Consider the following 7503-nt stretch of genomic DNA (forward strand, 5'->3'; position numbering starts at 1 on the left):
ATCAGGCCTCCAGATTCTGGGATGACCCTAAATTTGGGAAGCACTGGAGAACAGCCATCAAGGGCCCAGGCCCACCACCTAAGAAGACAGTTCTCTGATCAATCAGCTTGCTACCCTGGACCCTAACCCTACAATCAAGAAAAGAAGGTCTCTCTTCTGCTTCTGCCAGGTTTCACCCACATGGCCTTTCCCCTGAGGTCTCCCCTGCCCATCCTTCTATAGTCAAGAAACCACGCCTCATGGGTCCTCACTCGAACATGAGAGAGCAGCGCCAAACCAAGCAGGTATGCTCCAACCCAAGGGACAAGGAGTTGGGGTGCCTGGGTGGCTCAGTTGGCTAAGTGTCCAACTTCAGCTCAGGTCATGATCTCGCAGTCTGTGAGTCCAAGCCCCGTATCAAGCTCTGTGCTGACAGCTCAGAGCCTGGAGCCTGCTTCAGATTCTGCGTCTCCCTCTCTTCCATTTCCCCACTCACTCCTCTCTCTCTCTCAAAAATAAACATTTAAAAAAATTAAAAAATAAAAGGGACAAGGAGTAAGAGAATGGAAGCCTGAGGGCAGGGCCAAGCCATGACTTCTTGGTCTCTTTGAACAATACAAAGAGCCAAAGTGTGTCAGGTGTGGATGGTTCCATATAGAGAAAATCATGGAGAAACAAGTATAGGATAAAGAGATAGAAAGGTAGGAGAGCTTAAACACAAACTAAGAAATGTGAGGCCCATTATTCCTTTCTGGAAAGTGCTCCAGAAACTTGCATTACCGTGAGGGCTTAATTCAGACTCAAGAGTTAAACACAGTAGGCCCACAATAGACTCCATTGTCAAGATTTTCATCAATAAAGTACTTGAGTATGCTGCCCTCAAAGGCACTGCTTGAGTGACAGGTCATTTTCTCAACCTTTTTAAGTTCCCTACTCCCTAGTTTCATCTGACACCTAATATCATATGGAGAAGAAGACTGTCTCAGATGTTCACCTGTGGCATATACAGTGCTAGCCACACTCTCCATATGGTCCGATCTATGACTTACTGGGAATTCCTTTTAAGACAGAATCTGAGTGATGGGTGATGAAGAAAAGTGGGCATATCTACATATGTCTAAGTATAGTAACTGTGTATTTTCTTGAGTAGTCCCCTTTCAAATACTTTATCCCATATTTATCCCCCATAGCAGCAAAATACACAAAATTTTCCAACATTTTGGCAATAAGATTACATCTTTGTGAAAGAACACATACACTGACAAAACCTCTGTCATCATTCAAAACTCAATTTGGTTCAGAAATTAAGGCAGGGAGCTTCCTTTCTCTTCAGTACCACATGGGCAGCAATGTAGGATAGCAAAGAATGAACACTGCATAGAAAGATGGTATACAACCAGTGGATCTCCTCCCTTACTTCATGTTAGATATCCTGGGATAGGATCATGAAGGCAGTGCCACCTGCTTAGTGAACCAAATCTCTTTTATTTCCATTCATGTGACAATGACATCTAGGGCACAGCTTAGGTTGCCTGAAAAAAAGAGAAGTTACTCGGCAGACATCACCTCTGACCCAGAAGAGAAACTGACCCTCATGGACAAAGATACCATGATCTTCGGCCACACCTGTTAACTTGGAAATTGAATGAGACCCAAGCACATCACAACTGCCAAACAAAGAAACCAGCAAACAAACAACCAGTAAAATAAATGTGATATAAAAGGCACTCACTTTATCAGTTCTTACTGGGTAGTGGAATATAGTGATCAGATGTCCAAGTTTGGTTCATAGAACAGCACTGTAGATTAGAAGAAAATATGAATTATAAGGTCACAAACCCACTTCGACTTTGACGGAGTTATTCTTTTTTATGGACCTCAGTTTCCTCCCCTGTAAATAATGCAGCATAACTGGAAACTACTGAAGGCTCCTTTCATTTTTAATATCCTATGATCTAGATGGTCTCACAGTCTACAATTCCAACATAGCTATTCTCCAGACTTGAAAAGCCATCTCATCCAAAAATATTTCCCACAAGGAAGAAATATTTAGGATTTCATCAAAGATGGTGGCCTTTGAACACACAAATGCACATATTACATGACAGAAAATGTAGTTTAACTCTTTCGTTCCTAAACAAAATCTAAACAAATGAACGTAACATACTAAAAATTATACAACATAGCATTAACCTAGGACTTAAAATTTGTCATAACATCAGTAAAATAATAAGCAGAACACATTATAGCAACAAAACAAGTATTAAAAAAACATCAGGGGCACCTGGGTGGCTCAGTCAGTTAAGCACCTGACTTCCCCTCTGGAAAATAGAGATTCCTCAAAAAATTAAAAATAGGGGTGCCTGGGTGGTTCAGTCAAACACCTGACTCTTGATTTCAGTTCAGGTCATGATCTCATGGTTCATGAGTTTGAGCCCTGAATCAGGCTCTGCACTGACAGTGTGGAGCCTGTCTGAGATTCCCTCTCTCCCTCTCCCCTCTCTCTCTGCCCTTTCCCTGGTCATGCTCTCTCTCAAAATAAATAAACATTTTTAAAAATTAAAAATCAAACTACCCTACAACCCAGCAATTGGACCACTAGATATTTATCCAAAGGATACAAAAATGCCGATTCAAAGGGGCACATGCACCCCAATGTTTATAGCAGCATTATCAACAATAACCAAATTATGGAAAGAGCCCAAAAGTCCATCGACTGGTGAATGGATAAAGATGTGATGTATGTATGTATGTATGTATGTATGTGTGTATATATATATATATATATATATATACACACACACACACATACACACACACACACACATATACATACAATGGAATACTACTTGGTGATGAAAAATAATGAAATCTTGCCATTTGCAACAACGTGGATAGAACCAGAGTATATTATGCCAAGCAAAGTAAGTCAGAGAAAGACACATATGATTTCACTCCTATGTGGAATTTGAGAAACACAACAGATGAACACAGGGGAAGGGAAGGAAAAATAAGAAAGAGGAAGCAAACCATAAGAGACTCTTAAATACAGAGAACAAATTGAGGGTTGTTGGAGGGGAGGTGGGTAGGGGGATGGGTTAAATGGGTGATGGGCATTAAGGCAGGCACTTGTTGAGATGAGAACTTGGGTGTCATATAGAAGAGATAAATCACTGAGTTCTGCTCCTAAACCCAAGACTACACAGTACGTTAACTAACCTGAATTAAAAAAAATAAATAAATAAACAGCAAAACGGGCACATTATGGTGATACAGAGGTGTTAATTACAGGAAATAGCTACGGTCCTTAGGGCTAGGGGAAAAAGATGAAGTTGGACTGCCAGCCACTACAAGCCTGCAAGAGATTCTCTGTGAGCTGGGACTCACTTCCCTGAAGAGGCGTGCTGCCTGTCCGTGCTGCTGTCTCAGGAGTTCAGAGGAGGGAGCCTGTGGAGCTGAGAAGGGGAACTTTCTTGCTGAGAGGGCATAAGGAGACCAGTTCTGGGAGTGCCAAGAAAAAGCTGGAAAGTGGAAGCCCAGCTATTGCTGGGCTGCTAACAGAAACAGCAAGCAGTCTCCCGTTAGTGCCGGAACCTATGAGAAGTCTTGTCAAATACGCTTTCCAGAACCCGCACTGCACACAATGGTGGGTCTGAAGATGAGAGTTGCCTAATAACTACTATGAACCTCCAGCAGGATAAACGCAAAAGAAACCACACCTCAGCACTGCATAATAAACTACTGAAAACCCAAGACAAAGAAAATTCTCAAAACAGACGGAGACCAAGGACAAATACCTTTAAACAGCACCACCTTTAGGCCCAGGCAACTGTGGCCCGGGGCCTGGACTTAGGGGTTCCTGTTTGGCTTCCTTCCCACCCGTCACCCTCCACAGGGTGAGGGTCCTGCAGAGTCCCGCAGCCAGCACACTGTGGAACTCAGGCTCCAAACAGAACTCTGGGCCCTCAGAATCCCCTGCCCGCACAGCCTCAGGTCCACCTCCAGCGCTCGCAGCCCTCTTTGCACCGCAGGGCGCGCCCCAGGCCTGAGCGCCCAGAGCTCTACGGTGCGGGCTGAATTCCTTAAGCATGCAGACCCCCCACCTCCATTCAGGGACGACCCAAGGGTGGGGAAAGAAAGGCACCTGGGTTAATGGCCTCCATTTTTTGGTCAGGGCAGGCCTGCCTCGCAAAGGACCATCAGGTGCAGCCGACTTCTCCCAGTCAGGCAGTGGGCGGGCGAGGGAAGGAGACTGCTGGGAAGGCGGGAAGTTTAAAAGGCCACGCCCCCCAACCCCGCCCCCCGGCCTCCAAGAGCTCGTGCCGCCCTACCAAGAAACGCGGCAGCTGCGCGGGCCTGCGCAGCCCCCCGGCCACGTGACAGCATGGAGGCAGCGGGCTGTGAGGACAGCCCCTACCTCTTCAAGGTGGTGAAAAGCCTCTACGACCGCGAGGCCGGCATCCCGGAGGACGGGCTGGCGGCACACATCCAGAACCAGGGGAGTGAGGAGAAGAAGCTGCACCCCGGGTGTGTGGCATCCTGCGAATCGTGAAGCCCTGCAACCATGTGCTCAGCCTACCGGTCCCCATCCCGAAAGACAACGGCTCCCCAGAGGTCATCTGGGGCTATGGGGCCAGCACAGCCGGCACTGCACGCTCCCGTTACAACCAAGGTGTGAATCTAGGGAAGATAAAAGTTTTGGCTTCCCTTATGACCTCTAAATGTGCTGTGGTTGATGTGCCATTTGGAGATGCTAACGCTGGTGTTAAGATTAATCCCCAAAACTACACCAGTAAGGAAGTGGGGAAAGATCACAAGGGGGTTCACCGTGGAACTAACAAAACCAGGCTTTATTGGTCCTGGAATTGATGTGCTTTCCTCAGACATAGGCAATGTGAGTGAGAGATGTCCTAGATTGCTGACACCTATGCCAGCATCATAGGGCTTGCATAGAGCATTCAAATTAACGCACATGCCTGCTATCCTGGTAAATCCATCAGTTGGGGTCTCAACCGCTGACATCTCCGCTACTGGCCAGTGTTTTACATGAATTGAAAACTTCCTCAGTGAAGCTTCTTTCATGAGCATTTTTGGAATGACACCAGGGTTTGGAAAGAAAACATTTCTTATTTAGGGCTTTGGCAATTTTGCACTCTATAGTTACATTATTTTGCTAAATGCGTTGGTGTTGGTGAATCTAATGGGAGAATATGGAATTCAGATGGCATTGACCAAAAGGAACTAGAAGACTTGAAATTGCAACATGAATCGGAGCACCTGGGTGGGCTCAGTCAGTTAAGCATGGGACTCTTGGTTTCTGCTCAGGACATGATCTCACAGTTTGTGAGCTCAAGCCTCACATCAGACTCTGTGCTGGCAGTGCTGGCAGTGTGGAGCCTGCTTGGGATTCTCTCTCCCTCTCTCTCTGTCCCTCCCTACTGACTCTCTCTCAAAATAAATAAACTTAATTTTTTTAAAAAATAAAGTTGCAATGTGAATCAATTCTGGGTTTCTCCAAGGCAAAGCCATAAGAAGGAGGTATCTTGCCAGCAAACTGGCATACTTATTCCTACTGCCAATGAAAAGCAGGTAACCAAGTCCAGTGCACCCAGAATGAAAGCCAAGGTCATTGCTGATGCTTCCAATGAACCAACAACTCCAGAAGCTTATAAGATTTTTCTGAAGAGGAACATTACGGTCATTCCTGATTTATACTTGAATGTTGAAGGAGTGACAGTGTCTTACTTTGAGTGACTAAAGAATATAAATCATGGGGCACCTGGATGGCTCAGTTGGTTCACCCATCTGACTCTTGATTTCAGCTCAGGTCATGATCCCAGGCTTGTGAAACTGGGTCCCTCACCAGGCTCCATGCTGAATACAGAGTAAGCTTGTGTGTGTGTGTGTGTGTGTGTGTGTAGTCAGCTATGGCTCTTTGACCTTAAATATGAAAGAGATTCTAGCTACTGCTTTCTCATGTCTATAGTTTAGAAAGAAAATGTAGAAAGCACCATCAAACTTTTCCTATTATATCCACAGCAGGGTTCCAAAACAGTATCTGAGAAAAGACATTGTACATTCTGGTTTACCTCACACTGGGGAGTTTTCTGCCAGGCAAATCATGTACGCAGCTGCAAAATATAACCTGGGATTGAACCTGAAAACAACTGCCTATCTCAGCACCATTGAGAAAGTCCTGAGGGTGTAGCTGGTTTGACCTTCAAATAAATGGAACATAGCTGACTACTTCACTACCCTCTTTAACTGTAACTTCTGCAAACCTATCACATGTTTACATATAACCACAAAAAGATTTTTCTCTTAAGGACATCATTCTTAATAAGTCAGTCCAAATCACAACAAGAAGCTAAGAGATGATAGAAGATACATGTAAATTGTGTGGAAGGGAAATACGGAGAAGTGAGCAAATTGCTTCATGAGATGGAAGAATGGAAAAGAGCAATATTCTAAAATAAATCTATTCTTTTAAAAATGTTATTTTAGGGGCGCCTGGGTGGCTCAGTCGGTTGAGCATCCAGCTTCAGCTCAGGTCATGATCTCGCAGTCCGTGAGTTCGAGCCTCATGTCGGGCTCTGTGCTGACAGCTCAGACCCTGGAGCCTGCTTCAGATTCTGTGTCTCCCTCTCTCTCTGCCCCTCCCCGGTTCATGCTCTGTCTCTCTCTGTCTCAAAAATAAAATAAATGTTAAAAAATGTAATTTTAAACAGAGATGTGTAATTAAGTTAATGCATTACATATTTAAGTAGGAAAAAAAATAAGTCAGTCCAAATCAGCCCTTTAAAAAGGAAGAAATTAAGGGTGAGAGATCACAGACACATTGATGAGTGTGAAAGTAGAAATTGCCTGTGCCAGAGGGCCACTTGGGATAATTTGCCTTTAAATCAAAAGCCTTTTCATCTAGCTATATGCTCCCAGCTCACAGTTTGTTCCCAACATGTTAATTACCTTTTGTTTCAGCTGAGCAATCAGTTGTTTGCCTAATTTTACTCTGGCCAAGTCTGAGATGGAACATGCTATAATTTTGATGCATTTAAAAAGTGGGTCTGTGGCATTTTCAGAAGGTAGTATTGTCCTAAAATTAGTTATTATTTCACATCAGCAAAATAGCTCGATTTTATAGGTTACAAACAAAAATAAAAGCTGTTTCTTCTATGCATTTTATTCTCTTAGGAAGACACAAGTACATGCTGCTGTAATAAAATTGCCTTTAATCATTTAACAAGCCTAACTTTGACTCAAACAGTAAGTGCTTACAAACATAAGTTTAAAAATCTAGTATTTTATGATATAAAACAGCATTACTTATAGCTCATCAGTTCTGTATTGTCCAGCAAAAATAAACAGCCAGATGGAGAATTATTATCTTCAAAACTACAGATGATGGAGGCTATTTTTATTGTAGCTATCTGAATTTGCTAAATATAATTATGACATGTAGTCCAAATAATGCAGTGACCTGCTTACCATGTTAATTTTTCATTTCTTTAGGGATCCATTGCTGAG

At 43.7% G+C, this 7503-nt stretch overlaps 1 protein-coding gene and 1 pseudogene across 2 annotated transcripts in view; one reads left to right on the forward strand and one right to left on the reverse strand.

Annotated features, from left to right (window-relative positions):
* Positions 1-4217, reverse strand: part of LOC106969344 (olfactory receptor 8S1-like) — an 82284-nt gene extending 78067 nt beyond the window's left edge. Inside the window, exons 1-2 of one of the 2 annotated variants that reach the window (XM_053226168.1) lie at positions 4124-4217; positions 1712-1778 (exon numbers count right to left, since the gene is read on the reverse strand). The gene's annotated coding sequence lies outside the window, so the exon portion shown is untranslated. Of the gene's footprint in view, positions 1-1711; positions 1960-4123 lie in introns of those variants that run through there. The other variant, XM_053226169.1, reaches the window with a different exon arrangement.
* A 181-nt stretch (positions 4218-4398) lies between these two features.
* LOC106969342 (glutamate dehydrogenase 1, mitochondrial-like) lies at positions 4399-6591 on the forward strand (annotated as a pseudogene).
* The last annotated feature ends 912 nt before the right edge of the window (positions 6592-7503 follow it).

This window comes from Acinonyx jubatus, chromosome B4 (assembly GCF_027475565.1).
Source record: "Acinonyx jubatus isolate Ajub_Pintada_27869175 chromosome B4, VMU_Ajub_asm_v1.0, whole genome shotgun sequence".
Classification (NCBI taxonomy): Eukaryota; Metazoa; Chordata; class Mammalia; order Carnivora; family Felidae; genus Acinonyx; species Acinonyx jubatus.